This window comes from Nerophis lumbriciformis, linkage group LG27, assembly GCF_033978685.3.
Source record: "Nerophis lumbriciformis linkage group LG27, RoL_Nlum_v2.1, whole genome shotgun sequence".
Lineage (NCBI taxonomy): Eukaryota > Metazoa > Chordata > Actinopteri > Syngnathiformes > Syngnathidae > Nerophis > Nerophis lumbriciformis.
Window position 1 is genome coordinate 15,742,147 of NC_084574.2, and position 19,661 is coordinate 15,761,807.

At 39.9% G+C, this 19,661-nt stretch overlaps 31 non-coding genes across 31 annotated transcripts; all 31 read right to left on the reverse strand.

The window, feature by feature from the left end:
• Nucleotides 1–4,682: 4,682 nt before the first annotated feature.
• Nucleotides 4,683–4,897, reverse strand: LOC133570421 (small nucleolar RNA U3). Its single transcript, XR_009810188.2, has one exon. It is a non-coding gene; the product is annotated as a small nucleolar RNA U3 (small nucleolar RNA).
• A 341-nt stretch (nucleotides 4,898–5,238) lies between these two features.
• On the reverse strand, nucleotides 5,239–5,351 carry LOC133570353 (U5 spliceosomal RNA). Its single transcript, XR_009810127.2, has one exon. It is a non-coding gene; the product is annotated as a U5 spliceosomal RNA (small nuclear RNA).
• A 280-nt stretch (nucleotides 5,352–5,631) lies between these two features.
• LOC133570352 (U5 spliceosomal RNA) lies at nucleotides 5,632–5,744 on the reverse strand. The gene has a single exon (XR_009810126.1). It is a non-coding gene; the product is annotated as a U5 spliceosomal RNA (small nuclear RNA).
• Nucleotides 5,745–6,174: 430 nt separating this feature from the next.
• Nucleotides 6,175–6,389, reverse strand: LOC133570430 (small nucleolar RNA U3). The gene has a single exon (XR_009810197.2). It is a non-coding gene; the product is annotated as a small nucleolar RNA U3 (small nucleolar RNA).
• Nucleotides 6,390–6,729: 340 nt separating this feature from the next.
• LOC140680091 (U5 spliceosomal RNA) lies at nucleotides 6,730–6,842 on the reverse strand. The gene has a single exon (XR_012051382.1). It is a non-coding gene; the product is annotated as a U5 spliceosomal RNA (small nuclear RNA).
• A 277-nt stretch (nucleotides 6,843–7,119) lies between these two features.
• LOC140680100 (U5 spliceosomal RNA) lies at nucleotides 7,120–7,232 on the reverse strand. The gene has a single exon (XR_012051391.1). It is a non-coding gene; the product is annotated as a U5 spliceosomal RNA (small nuclear RNA).
• A 430-nt stretch (nucleotides 7,233–7,662) lies between these two features.
• LOC140680000 (small nucleolar RNA U3) lies at nucleotides 7,663–7,867 on the reverse strand. Its single transcript, XR_012051292.1, has one exon. It is a non-coding gene; the product is annotated as a small nucleolar RNA U3 (small nucleolar RNA).
• Nucleotides 7,868–8,208: 341 nt separating this feature from the next.
• LOC140680002 (U5 spliceosomal RNA) lies at nucleotides 8,209–8,321 on the reverse strand. Its single transcript, XR_012051294.1, has one exon. It is a non-coding gene; the product is annotated as a U5 spliceosomal RNA (small nuclear RNA).
• Nucleotides 8,322–8,589: 268 nt separating this feature from the next.
• Nucleotides 8,590–8,702, reverse strand: LOC140680068 (U5 spliceosomal RNA). The gene has a single exon (XR_012051359.1). It is a non-coding gene; the product is annotated as a U5 spliceosomal RNA (small nuclear RNA).
• A 430-nt stretch (nucleotides 8,703–9,132) lies between these two features.
• Nucleotides 9,133–9,343, reverse strand: LOC140679994 (small nucleolar RNA U3). Its single transcript, XR_012051288.1, has one exon. It is a non-coding gene; the product is annotated as a small nucleolar RNA U3 (small nucleolar RNA).
• A 315-nt stretch (nucleotides 9,344–9,658) lies between these two features.
• LOC140680099 (U5 spliceosomal RNA) lies at nucleotides 9,659–9,775 on the reverse strand. The gene has a single exon (XR_012051390.1). It is a non-coding gene; the product is annotated as a U5 spliceosomal RNA (small nuclear RNA).
• A 260-nt stretch (nucleotides 9,776–10,035) lies between these two features.
• On the reverse strand, nucleotides 10,036–10,146 carry LOC133570361 (U5 spliceosomal RNA). Its single transcript, XR_009810134.2, has one exon. It is a non-coding gene; the product is annotated as a U5 spliceosomal RNA (small nuclear RNA).
• A 432-nt stretch (nucleotides 10,147–10,578) lies between these two features.
• LOC140680001 (small nucleolar RNA U3) lies at nucleotides 10,579–10,787 on the reverse strand. Its single transcript, XR_012051293.1, has one exon. It is a non-coding gene; the product is annotated as a small nucleolar RNA U3 (small nucleolar RNA).
• Nucleotides 10,788–11,162: 375 nt separating this feature from the next.
• On the reverse strand, nucleotides 11,163–11,275 carry LOC140680069 (U5 spliceosomal RNA). Its single transcript, XR_012051360.1, has one exon. It is a non-coding gene; the product is annotated as a U5 spliceosomal RNA (small nuclear RNA).
• A 280-nt stretch (nucleotides 11,276–11,555) lies between these two features.
• Nucleotides 11,556–11,668, reverse strand: LOC140680012 (U5 spliceosomal RNA). Its single transcript, XR_012051304.1, has one exon. It is a non-coding gene; the product is annotated as a U5 spliceosomal RNA (small nuclear RNA).
• A 430-nt stretch (nucleotides 11,669–12,098) lies between these two features.
• On the reverse strand, nucleotides 12,099–12,313 carry LOC133570429 (small nucleolar RNA U3). The gene has a single exon (XR_009810196.1). It is a non-coding gene; the product is annotated as a small nucleolar RNA U3 (small nucleolar RNA).
• Nucleotides 12,314–12,624: 311 nt separating this feature from the next.
• Nucleotides 12,625–12,738, reverse strand: LOC140680076 (U5 spliceosomal RNA). Its single transcript, XR_012051367.1, has one exon. It is a non-coding gene; the product is annotated as a U5 spliceosomal RNA (small nuclear RNA).
• A 278-nt stretch (nucleotides 12,739–13,016) lies between these two features.
• LOC140680006 (U5 spliceosomal RNA) lies at nucleotides 13,017–13,127 on the reverse strand. Its single transcript, XR_012051298.1, has one exon. It is a non-coding gene; the product is annotated as a U5 spliceosomal RNA (small nuclear RNA).
• Nucleotides 13,128–13,559: 432 nt separating this feature from the next.
• On the reverse strand, nucleotides 13,560–13,774 carry LOC140680103 (small nucleolar RNA U3). The gene has a single exon (XR_012051394.1). It is a non-coding gene; the product is annotated as a small nucleolar RNA U3 (small nucleolar RNA).
• Nucleotides 13,775–14,085: 311 nt separating this feature from the next.
• On the reverse strand, nucleotides 14,086–14,199 carry LOC140680057 (U5 spliceosomal RNA). The gene has a single exon (XR_012051349.1). It is a non-coding gene; the product is annotated as a U5 spliceosomal RNA (small nuclear RNA).
• Nucleotides 14,200–14,479: 280 nt separating this feature from the next.
• Nucleotides 14,480–14,592, reverse strand: LOC140680045 (U5 spliceosomal RNA). Its single transcript, XR_012051337.1, has one exon. It is a non-coding gene; the product is annotated as a U5 spliceosomal RNA (small nuclear RNA).
• A 430-nt stretch (nucleotides 14,593–15,022) lies between these two features.
• Nucleotides 15,023–15,237, reverse strand: LOC140679991 (small nucleolar RNA U3). Its single transcript, XR_012051285.1, has one exon. It is a non-coding gene; the product is annotated as a small nucleolar RNA U3 (small nucleolar RNA).
• Nucleotides 15,238–15,548: 311 nt separating this feature from the next.
• On the reverse strand, nucleotides 15,549–15,662 carry LOC140680058 (U5 spliceosomal RNA). The gene has a single exon (XR_012051350.1). It is a non-coding gene; the product is annotated as a U5 spliceosomal RNA (small nuclear RNA).
• Nucleotides 15,663–15,942: 280 nt separating this feature from the next.
• Nucleotides 15,943–16,055, reverse strand: LOC140680042 (U5 spliceosomal RNA). The gene has a single exon (XR_012051334.1). It is a non-coding gene; the product is annotated as a U5 spliceosomal RNA (small nuclear RNA).
• A 430-nt stretch (nucleotides 16,056–16,485) lies between these two features.
• On the reverse strand, nucleotides 16,486–16,700 carry LOC140679985 (small nucleolar RNA U3). Its single transcript, XR_012051279.1, has one exon. It is a non-coding gene; the product is annotated as a small nucleolar RNA U3 (small nucleolar RNA).
• A 314-nt stretch (nucleotides 16,701–17,014) lies between these two features.
• Nucleotides 17,015–17,131, reverse strand: LOC140680098 (U5 spliceosomal RNA). Its single transcript, XR_012051389.1, has one exon. It is a non-coding gene; the product is annotated as a U5 spliceosomal RNA (small nuclear RNA).
• Nucleotides 17,132–17,391: 260 nt separating this feature from the next.
• LOC140680038 (U5 spliceosomal RNA) lies at nucleotides 17,392–17,502 on the reverse strand. The gene has a single exon (XR_012051330.1). It is a non-coding gene; the product is annotated as a U5 spliceosomal RNA (small nuclear RNA).
• Nucleotides 17,503–17,934: 432 nt separating this feature from the next.
• Nucleotides 17,935–18,149, reverse strand: LOC140679975 (small nucleolar RNA U3). The gene has a single exon (XR_012051269.1). It is a non-coding gene; the product is annotated as a small nucleolar RNA U3 (small nucleolar RNA).
• Nucleotides 18,150–18,460: 311 nt separating this feature from the next.
• LOC140680077 (U5 spliceosomal RNA) lies at nucleotides 18,461–18,574 on the reverse strand. Its single transcript, XR_012051368.1, has one exon. It is a non-coding gene; the product is annotated as a U5 spliceosomal RNA (small nuclear RNA).
• A 278-nt stretch (nucleotides 18,575–18,852) lies between these two features.
• Nucleotides 18,853–18,963, reverse strand: LOC140680052 (U5 spliceosomal RNA). The gene has a single exon (XR_012051344.1). It is a non-coding gene; the product is annotated as a U5 spliceosomal RNA (small nuclear RNA).
• Nucleotides 18,964–19,395: 432 nt separating this feature from the next.
• Nucleotides 19,396–19,610, reverse strand: LOC140680104 (small nucleolar RNA U3). Its single transcript, XR_012051395.1, has one exon. It is a non-coding gene; the product is annotated as a small nucleolar RNA U3 (small nucleolar RNA).
• Nucleotides 19,611–19,661: the final 51 nt, after the last annotated feature.

Below are 19,661 nucleotides of genomic sequence, written 5' to 3' on the forward strand. Positions count from 1 at the left end.
ATTGTGTGACTGCTCGGTTGTTGGAGTCTGCAATTAAGCTTGATGATGATGGTGATGATATACCTTCCACCATAATCTCCGTTTCTCAATCCAATCGAGGAGTTCTCCTCAACATGGCGGTGGAAGGTGTATGATCTCCAGGCTCAGGTGAACCTCATTCAGGCCATGAAGAAGGGCTGTGACCAAGTGGACGCCATAGCCATTTAGAGATGAATTCGACATGCCCAGCGGTTCTTCCCATGCGGCCTTTCTAATTACATTGATGTTGATTAAATTCTCTCCCAGCAGGCACCAGACATTGATACAACGTTGATTATACATACGTGTCCTTTAAAACTGACTTTGAAACAACGTTGCAAAATAGTTGTATTTGTGAATTGAGACAACGTTGATGTCTAACGTTGGTTGTTGGTTGGGAAATGACCAAATTCCAATGGTCAAATCAACGTCACAACCAGACATTGAATAAATGTTGTCAAAAAGCATGTTGTTTCAACGTTGTGTTTGTGTTGTAGAATATTAGTTGACCAAAATTCAATGGTCAAATCAACGTCAGAGCAGGCGGTGACACTCAGGGCCGATGACTAAGACTTCAGTCTTGTCCTGGTTAAGCTGTAAAAAGTTATCTGCCGAAATGCAGCTAAAAAGAGTATCAATTGGTCTTGTGTCATCAGGAGACGTGGAAATATACAACTGTGTGTCGTCAGCATAACTGTGGAAATTAATTCCATGTCTCCTGATGACACTGCCAAGTGGAATCATGTAAATATTAAAAATAATACGACCTATATTGATCCTTGAGGCACACCACATGTGATTTCATAGGTATGTGAGGAGCAAGTATCCATACTTACGAAAAACGTTCTGTCTGACAGATAGGAAGTGAACCATTTGTGAACAGTACCAGAAAGGCCACCCAGGTGTTTCAGTCTATTTAAAACTCAAACTCAATTTACCTGGGGGCCACTGGATGCAGAGTCTGGGTGAGGCTGGGCCGCAAGAAAATATTTCTTTAAAAAAATATTTTTAAATGTCTTTATTTTTATTTTCAACACAAAATAAAATCAAAATATAAATGAACAACATGAGAATTAAGTAAATAAATCAGTCATAAATAATAACAATAATAATTCGATTTCTCCAGATAGCAACAATGTATACACATACTTACTATGTGAGAAGTAACAATAAATAAATCTGTGAACCTGAACATGGCTTCTCTTGCCTACTTCTTGCTGCTAGACACCTGGCAGCGCTTCCTCTCGCATAGCTGAGCTACATTTGACTGGAGAGAGGAAGCAATTGAGACCCTCAGTATGGCTTGAAGATGATCCTCAGTAAGTCTGGACCTGTACTTGGACTTATTGAAGTTCAAGGTGGAGGAGAGCTTTTCGCACAAGTATGTGCTCCCAAAAAGGCACATGGTCCGCTTGTACATTCGGGAAAGTTCAGGGAAGCTGGGAGGCAATTTTCTCAAAAATTTTCCAAGTTTGTCTGCTTTTCCACTCACCTCCCTGAACTTGGCTTTGAGGTCAGAGTTGCACTGCAGGTCAATGAGCTGCATTTGACGCACAGGAGGGGCATCTTGCACATCAATGGAGAAGGTGTCTGCAAAAATTAGAAATGTGGCTCTGTGTGTCTTGAAGTCTGCACATCTGTGATCAAATTCCTCCCCTCGCTTCAAAATTGCATCAACATACATCTCACCACTGAATGGTGTGCCTGCATCCACGAGTGCCTTGCATGCTGGGAAATGGCAAAGGTTTGTCTGAGATAGCTGGGTTTCCATAACTGACATTTTGTGGAGAATGCTCTCACGTTGTCATAGTTGCCGCTGGCCTTGTAACTTCTTGTTCAGTACATTAAGCTCATGTGTGATGTCAACAAGTATAGCTAAGTCCATGAGCCATTTGAGATCACTTAGCACAGCCACCCCAACCTTCTCCATGAAGGCTTTCACTTCTGCTCTCAACTCAAAAAATCTCTTCGAGTTTCCCCTGCCGAGCCAACGTACCTCAGTGAAGTAGAGCACATTCCCATATTCAGACTCCATTTCCTCTAAAAAAGGAAACTTCTGTGCTTTAAGCCCCTGGATCTGATTTGGTTTATGCATTTGACAACAGACATCACGTGGTCAAACTTCAGGCATGTGCTGCAAAGGTCCTGCTGATGGATAATGCAGTGCAAAGCAATGGCCTCCTCTGCACCCTCATCTTTCAGTTTTTTTTTTAACAAGTGTCACTAGTCTATTTTTCTTCCCTGTCATTGATAGCGCTCCATCGGTTGTTATTCCAACTAACCTCTTCCATGGCAAACCGGCATTCTCGAAGGCATCACACAGCTGGTGAAATATCTCCTGAGCAGTGGTCTGACCATGCATTGGAACTACTGTGAGCAACTCCTCTATCACTTCAAAATTGTCATCAATACCACAGACATATATTGCGAGCTGGGCAGTGTCTGTGATGTCTGTGGTCTCATCAAGAGCGACCGAGTATGAACTGAAATATTTGGCTTTCTCGCACAGTTGATCATAAATGTTAGTTGACAAGTCAGAAATGCGCTGTGCCACGGTATTGGCAGAAAGGCTGATGTTGCTAAACTGATCTTTCTTTTCTGGACAAACTATACTTGCAGCCTGTAACATGCACTTTTTAATGAATTCACCTTCTTTGAACGGCTTTCCCGCCCTAGCAACCATCTCACTCACCATGTAGCTAGCTTTGACTGCTGCATCGCTCTTTTCGGTTGCTTTCTTGAAGAAATCTTGTTGCCTCAGTAGACTGGTTTTAAAACTTGCAACCCGGTTCATTGTCTCATCTCCCTGGTATTTTGCATACTCCTCAGCATGTCTAGTTGTATAATGACGTTTTAAATTGTATTCCTTGTGCACCGCAACTTTCTCTGTGCAAATAAGACACGTCGGGGTGCCCCTGTGCTCAACAAAGAAATATTGCATCTCCCACTTTTCCTGGAATTGTCTTTGCTCATCACTAACCTTTCTCTTCACTGCAGGCTTTGAAAAAGACATGTTTGGGGTTGGGGAATATATTTGTATTCAGCCAACGCACGTAGAATAATGTTATTTTCGCAATGTGTGTCGTTCCGCGGTTCCTCCCTACAGCAACACGGCGGTCGGCAGATAATAGCCGGGAAATAGCTCGGGATAGCGAGCGCAAAAAAGTGACGGCTCCCGGAATGTTATCCGGCGTCATATAGAAATATATGTAGTGTTCATCGTGTGAGACAATGCAAATTAAACAATTAAAAAAACAAATAACGGTTTGAATTGGTCCAGGTTATTGGGGACTGTTATTACTGACGGACAGGTGTCATGGTGTGACTGCAGCCAGGCACGTAAGAAAACCCTCGTCTCCATGGCAACGTTTCTGTCGCTTTCACTCATTTGCCGCTTTTCCACTAACGCAGGGGTAGGCAACCCAGAACGTTGAAAGAACCATTTTGGACCCAAATAACAAAAATTGTTTCTGTCTGGAGCCAACAGGGGGGGCTCACTGTGGAGTTTACAGTTACGGTAACACAACTAACCCCAAAAAGGCTAACATCACGACTCACGTGTTACACGTCCGATTCGCCCAGCGACTCTCTGTCGGGAAGACAGCGCTGTGCTGCTGACTTGACATGACTTGACTTGTCAGCGCTGGGGTCCAGTGCACCACAGTTTTGTATTGTCGCTCGGTCCTTCGGCGGAGTGCTTCGGAAGCTACCGGACCGCACGTCTCCCCGGCCCGGCCTGTTTACAGCGCCGCCGGGGGAGGGAGCGAGAGAGAGACACACACACAGTGACAGAGAGATTTATTGATTGATTGAAACTTTTATTAGTAGATTGCACAGTTCAGTACATATTCCGTACAATTGACCACTAAATGGTAACACCCGAATAAGTTTTTCAACTTGTTTAAGTCGGGGTCCACGTAATCGATTCATGAGAGCGAGCAGGCGGGCGAGTAAAGGAAGAATTTAGTCCATGGATGTTAGTCAAGTATCATCCAGCCTTAGTTTAATGGGCACAACGGGTTCTGGTACTTAGCCAAAAAACAATAGGCATCAGTTTAATTTGTTTTTCTTCTAGTTCTAAATATACAAGTTATAACATGTATGGGTGTTTAGTGCAATGCGGTCATACGATTTGTTGCCACTGTTCATTGGAAGACAAGTCTCCTCATATCAAACTGAGAATGCTTTAATCAAAGAGTAACATTGTAGCTATCAACAGTCAAGAGATTTATGCGACTTTAAGACAAACAAGAGTGATCTAATGGCTGAACGTACTTTGGCCGACCCCATTCCGGCCACACGGTTTCAAGGTGACACTTGAGTTAACCAACAACTGATGGTATCAAGTCATGTTCACAAGTAATGCTGCAGCACCTTACAAATGTCCACGGATTTTAGTCAAGTATCATCGCGCCTTAGTTTAATGGAAACAACGGCTTCTGGTACTTAGCCAAAACACAACAGGCATCAGTTTAATTTGTTTTTCTTCTATTTCCAAATATACAAGTTATGGGTATTTAAGTGCCATGCGGTCGTACGATTTGTTGCCATTGTTCATTGGAAGACTAGTCTCCTCATATCCAACTGAGGATGCTTTAATTAAAGAGGATCATTTTAGCAATAAGCCATACATTTTCAAGACTTTCTTAATAAAGATGTAGATAACCACTCTGAACATATTCCTTCCATCAAAGCCTCATTAAGAAGCAAAGAACAATCATCAATGACAAAGAACACATGACAGAATCATTATTCTATGTCAGCTTCATGTTCAGGAAGAAACATCTCATCTCATCATCATGGTTAGCAAAACCTTACACTTTAGAAACACATTTCTCAAGACAAAATCTTTAGAAATGATCCCTGAAAGTATAGTCTTAACATTCTAACAATTGCTGAGAGGAAGTCATCTGCAAGACTACTGTTTTCACTCACAGGGTGCATTTTGTTGATGTACAACACATTTTACGGTTTTATATTTTGAAAAACCAAAACAGTTCAAATAAATTTACTTTCCCCCGATGAAATCAAGTGGATTGTAAAAAGTTCAAAAAGAAAAGCACTGGTCAATTGACCGAGGACCTGAATGTTGGCAAGGAACTTAAAAGTTTTAAATCAGACCGGATCCATTCATTACCGCATGTTTACCACTGGCTGTACCCTTGGTATTGTTGCAACAGTCAACCTATGCTCATTGTTATTGTTTTCAAAGAAAAGACAAGCCCTGCTTCACAGGGCATTCAAAAATTTAGTTATACTCTTGTTGTTCCTCCCCACGGAAATCTTTAGTAAAAGGCGAAAGATTTATGCAACTTGAAGAGAAACAAAAGTGTTCTGCAGGCTCAACGTACTTTGGCCGAGCCCATTCCCGGCCACACCAAGGTAACACACGGTTTCAAGGTGACACTTTAGTTAACCAACAACTGATGGTATCCAGGGACATTCACAAGCAATGCTGCAGCACCTTACAAAGGTCCACAGATTTTAAATGACACCGGATCATTTCATTACCACATGTTCACCACTGGCTGTATCCTTTGTATAGTTGCAACTGCACACCTAACATTGCAACAGTCACACTCCACTCGTTGTTATTGTTTTCACAGGTAGGCTAGTCCTGCTTTACAGGACATTTAAAAATTTAGTTTTACTCTTGTTGTTCCTCCCCACGGAAATCTTTAGTAAAAGGCGAAAGATTTATGCGACTTGAAGAGAAACAAGAGTGATCTGCAGGCTGAACATTCTTTGGCCGACCCCATTCCCAGCCACACCAAGGTAACACACGGTTTCAAGGTGACACTTTAGTTAACCAACAACTGATGGTATCCAGTCACATTCACAAGCAATGCTGCAGCACCTTACAAAGATCCACGGATTTTAGTCAAGTATCATCTCACCTTAGTTTAATGGGCACTACGGGTTCTGGTACTTAGCCAAAAAACAATAGGCATCAGTTTAATTTGTTTTTCTTCTATTTCCAAATATACAAGTTATAACATGTATGGGTTTTTAAGTGCCATGCGGTCGTACGATTTGTTGCCACTGTTCATTGGAAGACTAGTCTCCTCATATCCAACTGAGAATGCTTTAATCAAAGAGTAACATTTTAGCAATAAGCCATACATTTTCAAGACTTTCTTATTAAAGATGTAGGTAACCACTCTGAACATATTCCTTCCTTCCTAACCTCATTAAGAAGCAAAGAACAATCATCAATGACAAAGAACACATGACAGAATCATTATTCTATGTCAGCTTCATGTTCAGGAAGAAACATCTCATCTCATCATCATGGTTAGCAAAACCTTACACTTTAGAAACACATTTCTCAAGACAAAATCTTTGGAAATGATCCCTGAAAGTATAGTCTTAACATTCTAACAATTGCTGAGAGGAAGTCATCTGCAAGACTACTGTTTTCACTCACAGGGTGCATTTTGTTGATGTTCAACACATTTTACGATTTTAAATTTTGAAAAACCAAAACAGTTCAAATAAATATACTTTCCCCCGTTGAAATCAAGTGGATTGTAAAAAGTTCAAAAAGAAAAGCACTGGTCAATTGACCGAGGACCTGAATGTTGGCAAGGAACTTAAAAGTTTTAAATCAGACCGGATTCATTCATTACCGCATGTTTACCACTGGCTGTACCCTTGGTATTGTTGCAACAGTCAACCTATGCTCATTGTTATTGTTTTCACAGGTAGGCAAGTCCTGCTTTACAGGACATTTAAAAATTTAGTTTTACTCTTGTTGTTCCTCCCCACAGAAATCTTTAGTAAAAGGCGAAAGATTTATGCAACTTGAAGAGAAACAAGAGTGATCTGCAGGCCGAACGTACTTTGGCCGACCCCATTCCCGGCCACACCAAGGTAACACACGGTTTCAAGGTGACACTTTAGTTAACCAACAACTGATGGTATCCAGGGACATTCACAAGCAATGCTGCAGCACCTTACAAAGGTCCACAGATTTCAAATGACACCGGATCCTTTCATTACCACATGTTTACCACTGGCTGTATCCTTTGTATAGTTGCAACTGCACACCTAATATTACAACGGTCACACTCCACTCGTTGTTATTTTCACAGGTAGGCAAGACCTGCTTTACAGGACATTTAAAAATTTAGTTTTACTCTTGTTGTTCCTCCCCACGGAGATCTTTAGCAAAAGGCGAAAGATTTATGCAACTTGAAGAGAAACAAGAGTGATCTGCAGGCTGAACATACTTTGGCCGACCCCATTCCCGGCCACACCAAGGTAACACACGGTTTCAAGGTGACACTTTAGTTAACCAACAACTGATGATATCCAGTCACATTCACAAGCAATGCTGCAGCACCTTACAAAGATCCACGGATTTTAGTCAAGTATCATCTCACCTTAGTTTAATGGGCACTACGGGTTCTGGTACTTAGCCAAAAAACAATAGGCATCAGTTTAATTTGTTTTTCTTCTATTTCCAAATGTACAAGTTATAACATGTATGGGTTTTTAAGTGCCATGCGGTCGTACGATTTGTTGCCACTGTTCATTGGAAGACTAGTCTCCTCAAATCCAACTGAGAATGCTTTAATCAAAGAGTAACATTTTAGCAATAAGCCATACATTTTCAAGACTTTCTTATTAAAGATGTAGGTAACCACTCTGAACATATTCCTTCCTAACCTCATTAAGAAGCAAAGAACAATCATCAATGACAAAGAACACATGACAGAATCATTATTCTATGTCAGCTTCATGTTCAGGAAGAAACATCTCATCTCATGGTTAGCAAACCCTTACACTTTAGAAACACATTTCTCAAGACAACATCTTTAGAAATTATCCCTGAAAGTATAGTCTTAACATTCTAACAATTGCTGAGAGGAAGTCATCTGCAAGACTACTGTTTTCACTCACAGGGTGCATTTTGTTGATGTTCAACACATTTTACGGTTTTAAATTTTGAAAAACCAAAACAGTTCAAATAAATTTACTTTCCCCCGATGAAATCAAGTGGATTGTAAAAAGTTAAAAAAGAAAAGCACTGGTCAATTGACCGAGGACCTGAATGTTGGCAAGGAACTTAAAAGTTTTAAATCAGACCGGATCCATTCATTACCGCATGTTTACCACTGGCTGTACCCTTGGTATTGTTGCAACAGTCAACCTATGCTCATTGTTATTGTTTTCACAGAAACGACAAGCCCTGCTTCACAGGGCATTCAAAAATTTAGTTACACTCTTGTTGTTCCTCCCCACGGAAATCTTTAGTAAAAGGCGAAAGATTTATGCGACTTGAAGAGAAACAAGAGTGATCTGCAGGCCGAACGTACTTTGGCCGACCCCACCAAGGTAACACACGGTTTCAAGGTGACCTTTTAGTTAACCAACAACTGATGGTATCCAGGGACATTCACAAGCAATGCTGCAGCACCTTACAAAGGTCCACAGATTTCAAATGACACCGGATCCTTTCATTACCACATGTTTACCACTGGCTGTATCCTTTGTATAGTTGCAACTGCACACCTAACATTACAACGGTCACACTCCACTCGTTGTTATTGTTTTCACAGGTAGGCAAGTCCTGCTTTACAGGACATTTAAACATTTAGTTTTACTCTTGTTGTTCCTCCCCACGGAAATCTTTAGTAAAAGGCGAAAGATTTATGCGACTTGAAGAGAAACAAGAGTGATCTGCAGGCTGAACATACTTTGGCCGACCCCATTCCCGGCCACACCAAGGTAACACACGGTTTCAAGGTGACACTTTAGCTAACCAACAACTGATGATATCCAGTCACATTCACAAGCAATGCTGCAGCACCTTACAAAGATCCACGGATTTTAGTCAAGTATCATCTCACCTTAGTTTAATGGGCACTACGGGTTCTGGTACTTAGCCAAAAAACAATAGGCATCAGTTTAATTTGTTTTTCTTCTATTTCCAAATGTACAAGTTATAACATGTATGGGTTTTTAAGTGCCATGCGGTCGTACGATTTGTTGCCACTGTTCATTGGAAGACTAGTCTCCTCAAATCCAACTGAGAATGCTTTAATCAAAGAGTAGCATTTTAGCAATAAGCCATACATTTTCAAGACTTTCTTATTAAAGATGTAGGTAACCACTCTGAACATATTCCTTCCTAACATCATTAAGAAGCAAAGAACAATCATCAATGACAAAGAACACATGACAGAATCATTATTCTATGTCAGCTTCATGTTCAGGAAGAAACATCTCATCTCATCATCATGGTTAGCAAAACCTTACACTTTAGAAACACATTTCTCAAGACAACATCTTTAGAAATGATCCCTGAAAGTATAGTCTTAACATTCTAACAATTGCTGAGAGGAAGTCATCTGCAAGACTACTGTTTTCACTCACAGGGTGCATTTTGTTGATGTTCAACACATTTTACGGTTTTAAATTTTGAAAAACCAAAACAGTTCAAATAAATTTACTTTCCCCCAAATGAAATCAAGTGGATTGTAAAAAGTTCAAAAAGAAAAGCACTAGTCAATTGACCGAGGACCTGAATGTTGGCAAGGAACTTAAAAGTTTTAAATCAGACCGGATCCATTCATTACCGCATGTCTACCACTGGCTGTACCCTTGGTATTGTTGCAACAGTCAACCTATGCTCATTGTTATTGTTTTCACAGGGCATTTAAAAATTTAGTTTTACTCTTGTTGTTCCTCCCCACGGAAATATTTAGTAAAAGGCGAAAGATTTATGCGACTTGAAGAGAAACAAGAGTGTTCTGCAGGCTCAACGTACTTTGGCCGACCCCATTCCCGGCCACACCAAGGTAACACACGGTTTCAAGGTGACACTTTAGTGAACCAACAACTGATGGTATCCAGGGACATTCACAAGCAATGCTGCAGCACCTTACAAAGGTCCACAGATTTTAAATGACACCGGATCATTTCATTACCACATGTTCACCACTGGCTGTATCCTTTGTATAGTTGCAACAGTCACACTCCACTCGTTGTTATTGTTTTCACAGGTAGGCAAGTCCTGCTTTACAGGACATTTAAAAATTTAGTTTTACTCTTGTTGTTCCTCCCCACGGAAATCTTTAGTAAAAGGCGAAAGATTTATGCGACTTGAAGAGAAACAAGAATGATCTGCAGGCTGAACGTACTTTGGCCGACCCCATTCCCAGCCACACCAAGGTAACACACGGTGTCAAGGTGACACTTTAGTTAACCAACAACTGATGGTATCCAGTCACATTCACAAGCAATGCTGCAGCACCTTACAAAGATCCACGGATTTTAGTCAAGTATCATCTCACCTTAGTTTAATGGGCACTACGGGTTCTGGTACTTAGCCAAAAAACAATAGGCATCAGTTTAATTTGTTTTTCTTCTATTTCCAAATATACAAGTTATAACATGTATGGGTTTTTAAGTGCCATGCGGTCGTACGATTTGATGCCACTGTTCATTGGAAGACTAGTCTCCTCATATCCAACTGAGAATGCTTTAATCAAAGAGTAACATTTTAGCAATAAGCCATACATTTTCAAGACTTTCTTATTAAAGATGTAGGTAACCACTCTGAACATATTCCTTCCTTCCTAAACTCATTAAGAAGCAAAGAAAAATCATCAATGACAAAGAACACATGACAGAATCATTATTCTATGTCAGCTTCATGTTCAGGAAGAAACATCTCATCTCATCGTTAGCAAAACCTTACACTTTAGAAACACATTTCTCAAGACAACATCTTTAGAAATGATCCCTGAAAGTATAGTCTTAACATTCTAACAATTGCTGAGAGGAAGTCATCTGCAAGACTACTGTTTTCACTCACAGGGTGCATTTTGTTGATGTTCAACACATTTTACGGTTTTAAATTTTGAAAAACCAAAACAGTTCAAATAAATTTACTTTCCCCCGATGAAATCAAGTGGATTGTAAAAAGTTCAAAAAGAAAAGCACTGGTCAATTGACCGAGGACCTGAATGTTGGCAAGGAACTTAAAAGTTTTAAATCAGACCGGATCCATTCATTACCGCATGTTTACCACTGGCTGTACCCTTGGTATTGTTGCAACAGTCAACCTGGCTGTACCCTTGGTATTGTTGCAACAGTCAACCTATGCTCATTGTTATTGTTTTCACAGGTAGGCAAGTCCTGCTTTACAGGACATTTAAAAATTTAGTTTTACTCTTGTTGTTCCTCCCCATGGAAATCTTTAGTAAAAGGCGAAAGATTTATGCGACTTGAAGAGAAACAAGAGTGATCTGCAGGCCGAACGTACTTTGGCCGACCCCATTCCCGGCCACACCAAGGTAACACACGGTTTCATGGTGACACTTTAGTTAACCAACAACTGATGGTATCCAGGGACATTCACAAGCAATGCTGCAGCACCTTACAAAGGTCCACAGATTTTAAATGACACCGGATCATTTCATTACTACATGTTCACCACTGGCTGTATCCTTTGTATAGTTGCAACTGCACACCTAACATTGCAACAGTCACACTCCACTCATTGTTAATGTTTTCACAGGTAGGCAAGTCCTGCTTTACAGGACATTTAAAAATTTAGTTTTACTCTTGTTGTTCCTCCCCACGGAAATCTTTAGTAAAAGGCGAAAGATTTATGCGACTTGAAGAGAAACAAGAGTGATCTGCAGGCTGAACATACTTTGGCCGACCCCATTCCCAGCCACACCAAGGTAACACACGGTTTCAAGGTGACACTTTAGTTAACCAACAACTGATGGTATCCAGTCACATTCACAAGCAATGCTGCAGCACCTTACAAAGATCCACGGATTTTAGTCAAGTATCATCTCACCTTAGTTTAATGGGCACTACGGGTTCTGGTACTTAGCCAAAAAACAATAGGCATCAGTTTAATTTGTTTTTGTTCTATTTCCAAATATACAAGTTATAACATGAATGGGTTTTTAAGTGCCATGCGGTCGTACGATTTGTTGCCACTGTTCATTGGAAGACTAGTCTCCTCATAACCAACTGAGAATGCTTTAATCAAAGAGTAACATTTTAGCAATAAGCCATACATTTTCAAGACTTTCTTATTAAAGATGCAGGTAACCACTCTGAACATATTCCTTCCTTCCTAACCTCATTAAGAAGCAAAGAACAATCATCAATGACAAAGAACACATGACAGAATCATTATTCTATGTCAGCTTCATGTTCAGGAAGAAACATCTCATCTCATCATCATGGTTAGCAAAACCTTACACTTTAGAAACACATTTCTCAAGACAAAATCTTTAGAAATGATCCCTGAAAGTATAGTCTTAACATTCTAACAATTGCTGAGAGGAAGTCATCTGCAAGACTACTGTTTTCACTCACAGGGTGCATTTTGTTGATGTTCAACACATTTTACGGTTTTAAATTTTGAAAAACCAAAACAGTTCAAATAAATTTACTTTCCCCCGATGAAATCAAGTGGATTGTAAAAAGTTCAAAAAGAAAAGCACTGGTCAATTGACCGAGGACCTGAATGTTGGCAAGGAACTTAAAAGTTTTAAATCAGACCGGATCCATTCATTACCGCATGTTTACCACTGGCTGTACCCTTGGTATTGTTGCAACAGTCAACCTATGCTCATTGTTATCACAGGGCATTCAAAAATTTAGTTATACTCTTGTTGTTCCTCCCCACGGAAATCTTTAGTAAAAGGCGAAAGATTTATGCGACTTGAAGAGAAACAAGAGTGTTCTGCAGGCTCAACGTACTTTGGCCGACCCCATTCCCGGCCACACCAAGGTAACACACGGTCAAGGTGACACTTTAGTTAACCAACAACTGACGGTATCCAGGGACATTCACAAGCAATGCTGCAGCACCTTACAAAGGTCCACAGATTTTAAATGACACCGGATCATTTCATTACCACATGTTCACCACTGGCTGTATCCTTTGTATAGTTGCAACTGCACACCTAACATTGCAACAGTCACATTCCACTCATTGTTAATGTTTTCACAGGTAGGCAAGTCCTGCTTTACAGGACATTTAAAAATTTAGTTTTAATCTTGTTGTTCCTCCCCACGGAAATCTTTAGTAAAAGGCGAAAGATTTATGCGACTTGAAGAGAAACAAGAGTGTTCTGCAGGCTCAACGTACTTTGGCCGACCCCATTCCCAGCCACACCAAGGTAACACTCGGTTTCAAGGTGACACTTTAGTTAACCAACAACTGATGGTATCCAGTCACATTCACAAGCAATGCTGCAGCACCTTACAAAGATCCACGGATTTTAGCCAAGTATCATCTCACCTTAGTTTAATGGGCACTACGGGTTCTGGTACTTAGCCAAAAAACAATAGGCATCAGTTTAATTTGTTTTTGTTCTATTTCCAAATATACAAGTTATAACATGAATGGGTTTTTAAGTGCCATGCGGTCGTACGATTTGTTGCCACTGTTCATTGGAAGACTAGTCTCCTCATAACCAACTGAGAATGCTTTAATCAAAGAGTAACATTTTAGCAATAAGCCATACATTTTCAAGACTTTCTTATTAAAGATGCAGGTAACCACTCTGAACATATTCCTTCCTTCCTAACCTCATTAAGAAGCAAAGAACAATCATCAATGACAAAGAACACATGACAGAATCATTATTCTATGTCAGCTTCATGTTCAGGAAGAAACATCTCATCTCATCATCATGGTTAGCAAAACCTTACACTTTAGAAACACATTTCTCAAGACAACATCTTTAGAAATGATCCCTGAAAGTATAGTCTTAACATTCTAACAATTGTTGAGAGGAAGTCATCTGCAAGACTACTGTTTTCACTCACAGGGTGCATTTTGTTGATGTTCAACACATTTTACGGTTTTAAATTTTGAAAAACCAAAACAGTTCAAATAAATTTACTTTCCCCCGATGAAATCAAGTGGATTGTAAAAAGTTCAAAAAGAAAAGCACTGGTCAATTGACCGAGGACCTGAATGTTGGCAAGGAACTTAAAAGTTTTAAATCAGACCGGATCCATTCATTACCGCATGTTTACCACTGGCTGTACCCTTGGTATTGTTGCAACAGTCAACCTATGCTCATTGTTATCACAAGGCATTCAAAAATTTAGTTATACTCTTGTTGTTCCTCCCCACGGAAATCTTTAGTAAAAGGCGAAAGATTTATGCGACTTGAAGAGAAACAAGAGTGTTCTGTAGGCTCAACGTACTTTGGCCGACCCCATTCCCGGCCACACCAAGGTAACACACGGTTTCAAGGTGACACTTTAGTTAACCAACAACTGATGGTATCCAGGGACATTCACAAGCAATGCTGCAGCACCTTACAAAGGTCCACAGATTTTAAATGGCACCGGATCATTTCATTACCACATGTTCACCACTGGCTGTATCCTTTGTATAGTTGCAACTGCACACCTAACATTGCAACAGTCACACTCCACTCATTGTTAATGTTTTCACAGGTAGGCAAGTCCTGCTTTACAGGACATTTAAAAATTTACTTTTACTCTTGTTGTTCCTCCCCACGGAAATCTTTAGTAAAAGGCGAAAGATTTATGCGACTTGAAGAGAAACAAGAGTGATCTGCAGGCTGAACATACTTTGGCCGACCCCATTCCCAGCCACACCAAGGTAACACACGGTTTCAAGGTGACACTTTAGTTAACCAACAACTGATGGTATCCAGTCACATTCACAAGCAATGCTGCAGCACCTTACAAAGATCCACGGATTTTAGTCAAGTATCATCTCACCTTAGTTTAATGGGCACTACGGGTTCTGGTACTTAGCCAAAAAACAATAGGCATCAGTTTAATTTGTTTTTCTTCTATTTCCAAATATACAAGTTATAACATGTATGGGTTTTTAAGTGCCATGCGGTCGTACGATTTGTTGCCACTGTTCATTGGAAGACTAGTCTCCTCATATCCAGCTGAGAATGCTTTAATCAAAGAGTAACATTTTAGCAATAAGCCATACATTTTCAAGACTCTCTTATTAAAGATGTAGGTAACCACTCTGAACATATTCCTTCCTTCCCAAACTCATTAAGAAGCAAAGAACAATCATCAATGACAAAGAACACATGACAGAATCATTATTCTATGTCAGCTTCATGTTCAGGAAGAAACATCTCATCTCATCATCATGGTTAGCAAAACCTTACACTTTAGAAACACATTTCTCAAGACAACATCTTTGGAAATGATCCCTGAAAGTATAGTCTTAACATTCTAACAATTGCTGAGAGGAAGTCATCTGCAAGACTACTGTTTTCACTCACAGGGTGCATTTTGTTGATGTTCAACACATTTTACGGTTTTAAATTTTGAAAAACCAAAACAGTTCAAATAAATTTACTTTCCCCCGATAAAATCAAGTGGATTGTAAAAAGTTCAAAAAGAAAAGCACTGGTCAATTGACCGAGGACCTGAATGTTGGCAAGGAACTTAAAAGTTTTAAATCAGACCGGATCCATTCATTACCGCATGTTTACCACTGGCTGTACCCTTGGTATTGTTGCAACAGTCAACCTATGCTCATTGTTATCACAAGGCATTCAAAAATTTAGTTATACTCTTGTTGTTCCTCCCCACGGAAATCTTTAGTAAAAGGCGAAAGATTTATGCGACTTGAAGAGAAACAAGAGTGTTCTGCAGGCTCAACGTACTTTGGCCGACCCCATTCCCGGCCACACCAAGGTAACACACGGTTTCAAGGTGACACTTTAGTTAACCAACAACTGATGGTATCCAGGGACATTCACAAGCAATGCTGCAGCACCTTACAAAGGTCCACAGATTTTAAATGACACCGGATCATTTCATTACCACATGTTCACCACTGGCTGTATCCTTTGTATAGTTGCAACTGCACACCTAACATTGCAACAGTCACACTCCACTCATTGTTAATGTTTTCACAGGTAGGCAAGTCCTGCTTTACAGGACATTTAAAAATTTAGTTTTACTCTTGTTGTTCCTCCCCACGGAAATCTTTAGTAAAAGGCGAAAGATTTATGCGGCTTGAAGAGAAACAAGAGTGATCTGCAGGCTGAACATACTTTGGCCGACCCCATTCCCAGCCACACCAAGGTAACACACGGTTTCAAGGTGACACTTTAGTTAACCAACAACTGATGGTATCCAGTCACATTCACAAGCAATGCTGCAGCACCTTACAAAGATCCACGGATTTTAGTCAAGTATCATCTCACCTTAGTTTAATGGGCACTACGGGTTCTGGTACTTAGCCAAAAAACAAAAGGCATCAGTTTAATTTGTTTTTCTTCTATTTCCAAATATACAAGTTATAACATGTATGGGTTTTTAAGTGCCATGCGGTCGTACGATTTGTTGCCACTGTTCATTGGAAGACTAGTCTCCTCATATCCAACTGAGAATGCTTTAATCAAAGAGTAACATTTTAGCAATAAGCCATACATTTTCAAGACTTTCTTATTAAAGATGCAGGTAACCACTCTGAACATATTCCTTCCTTCCTAAACTCATTAAGAAGCAAAGAACAATCATCAATGACAAAGAACACATGACAGAATCATTATTCCATGTCAGCTTCATGTTCAGGAAGAAACATCTCATCTCATCATCATGGTTAGCAAAACCTTACACTTTAGAAACACATTTCTCAAGACAACATCTTTAGAAATGATCCCTGAAAGTATAGTCTTAACATTCTAACAATTGCTGAGAGGAAGTCATCTGCAAGACTACTGTTTTCACTCACAGGGTGCATTTTGTTGATGTTCAACACATTTTACGGTTTTAAATTTTGAAAAACCAAAACAGTTCAAATAAATTTACTTTCCCCCGATAAAATCAAGTGGATTGTAAAAAGTTCAAAAAGAAAAGCACTGGTCAATTGACCGAGGACCTGAATGTTGGCAAGGAACTTAAAAGTTTTAAATCAGACCGGATCCATTCATTACCGCATGTTTACCACTGGCTGTACCCTTGGTATTGTTGCAACAGTCAACCTATGCTCATTGTTATTGTTTTCACAGGGCATTCAAAAATTTAGTTATACTCTTGTTGTTCCTCCCCACGGAAATATTTAGTAAAAGGCAAAAGATTTATGCGACTTGAAGAGAAACAAGAGTGTTCTGCAGGCTCAACGTACTTTGGCCGACCCCATTCCCGGCCACACCAAGGTAACACACGGTTTCAAGGTGACACTTTAGTGAACCAACAACTGATGGTATCCAGGGACATTCACAAGCAATGCTGCAGCACCTTACAAAGGTCCACAGATTTTAAATGACACCGGATCATTTCATTACCACATGTTCACCACTGGCTGTATCCTCTGTATAGTTGCAACAGTCACACTCCACTCGTTGTTATTGTTTTCACAGGTAGGCAAGTCCTGCTTTACAGGACATTTAAAAATTTAGTTTTACTCTTGTTGTTCCTCCCCACGGAAATCTTTAGTAAAAGGCGAAAGATTTATGCGACTTGAAGAGAAACAAGAATGATCTGCAGGCTGAACGTACTTTGGCCGACCCCATTCCCAGCCACACCAAGGTAACACACGGTGTCAAGGTGGCACTTTAGTTAACCAACAACTGATGGTATCCAGTCACATTCACAAGCAATGCTGCAGCACCTTACAAAGATCCACGGATTTTAGTCAAGTATCATCTCACCTTAGTTTAATGGGCACTACGGGTTCTGGTACTTAGCCAAAAAACAATAGGCATCAGTTTAATTTGTTTTTCTTCTATTTCCAAATATACAAGTTATAACATGTATGGGTTTTTAAGTGCCATGCGGTCGTACGATTTGTTGCCACTGTTCATTGGAAGACTAGTCTCCTCAAATCCAACTGAGAATGCTTTAATCAAAGAGTAACATTTTAGCAATAAGCCATACATTTTCAAGACTTTCTTATTAAAGATGTAGGTAACCACTCTGAACATATTCCTTCCTTCCTAACCTCATTAAGAAGCAAAGAACAATCATCAATGACAAAGAACACATGACAGAATCATTATTCTATGTCAGCTTCATGTTCTGGAAGAAACATCTCATCTCATCATCATGGTTAGCAAAACCTTACACTTTAGAAACACATTTCTCAAGACAAAATCTTTAGAAATGATCCCTGAAAGTATAGTCTTAACATTTTAACAATTGCTGAGAGGAAGTCATCTGCAAGACTACTGTTTTCACTCACAGGGTGCATTTTGTTGATGTTCAACACATTTTACGGTTTTAAATTTTGAAAAACCAAAACAGTTCAAATAAATTTACTTTCCCCCGATAAAATCAAGTGGATTGTAAAAAGTTCAAAAAGAAAAGCACTGGTCAATTGACCGAGGACCTGAATGTTGGCAAGGAACTTAAAAGTTTTAAATCAGACCGGATCCATTCATTACCGCATGTTTACCACTGGCTGTACCCTTGGTATTGTTGCAACAGTCAACCTATGCTCATTGTTATCACAGGGCATTCAAAAATTTAGTTATACTCTTGTTGTTCCTCCCCACGGAAATCTTTAGTAAAAGGCGAAAGATTTATGCGACTTGAAGAGAAACAAGAGTGTTCTGCAGGCTCAACGTACTTTGGCCGACCCCATTCCCGGCCACACCAAGGTAACACACGGTCAAGGTGACACTTTAGTTAACCAACAACTGACGGTATCCAGGGACATTCACAAGCAATGCTGCAGCACCTTACAAAGGTCCACAGATTTTAAATGACACCGGATCATTTCATTACCACATGTTCACCACTGGCTGTATCCTTTGTATAGTTGCAACTGCACACCTAACATTGCAACAGTCACACTCCACTCATTGTTAATGTTTTCACAGGTAGGCAAGTCCTGCTTTACAGGACATTTAAAAATTTAGTTTTAATCTTGTTGTTCCTCCCCACGGAAATCTTTAGTAAAAGGCGAAAGATTCATGCGACTTGAAGAGAAACAAGAATGATCTGCAGGCTGAACGTACTTTGGCCGACCCCATTCCCAGCCACACCAAGGTAACACACGGTGTCAAGGTGACACTTTAGTTAACCAACAACTGATGGTATCCAGTCACATTCACAAGCAATGCTGCAGCACCTTACAAAGATCCACGGATTTTAGTCAAGTATCATCTCACCTTAGTTTAATGGGCACTACGGGTTCTGGTACTTAGCCAAAAAACAATAGGCATCAGTTTAATTTGTTTTTGTTCTATTTCCAAATATACAAGTTATAACATGAATGGGTTTTTAAGTGCCATGCGGTCGTACGATTTGTTGCCACTGTTCATTGGAAGACTAGTCTCCTCATAACCAACTGAGAATGCTTTAATCAAAGAGTAACATTTTAGCAATAAGCCATACATTTTCAAGACTTTCTTATTAAAGATGCAGGTAACCACTCTGAACATATTCCTTCCTTCCTAACCTCATTAAGAAGCAAAGAACAATCATCAATGACAAAGAACACATGACAGAATCATTATTCTATGTCAGCTTCATGTTCAGGAAGAAACATCTCATCTCATCATCATGGTTAGCAAAACCTTACACTTTAGAAACACATTTCTCAAGACAACATCTTTAGAAATGATCCCTGAAAGTATAGTCTTAACATTCTAACAATTGCTGAGAGGAAGTCATCTGCAAGACTACTGTTTTCA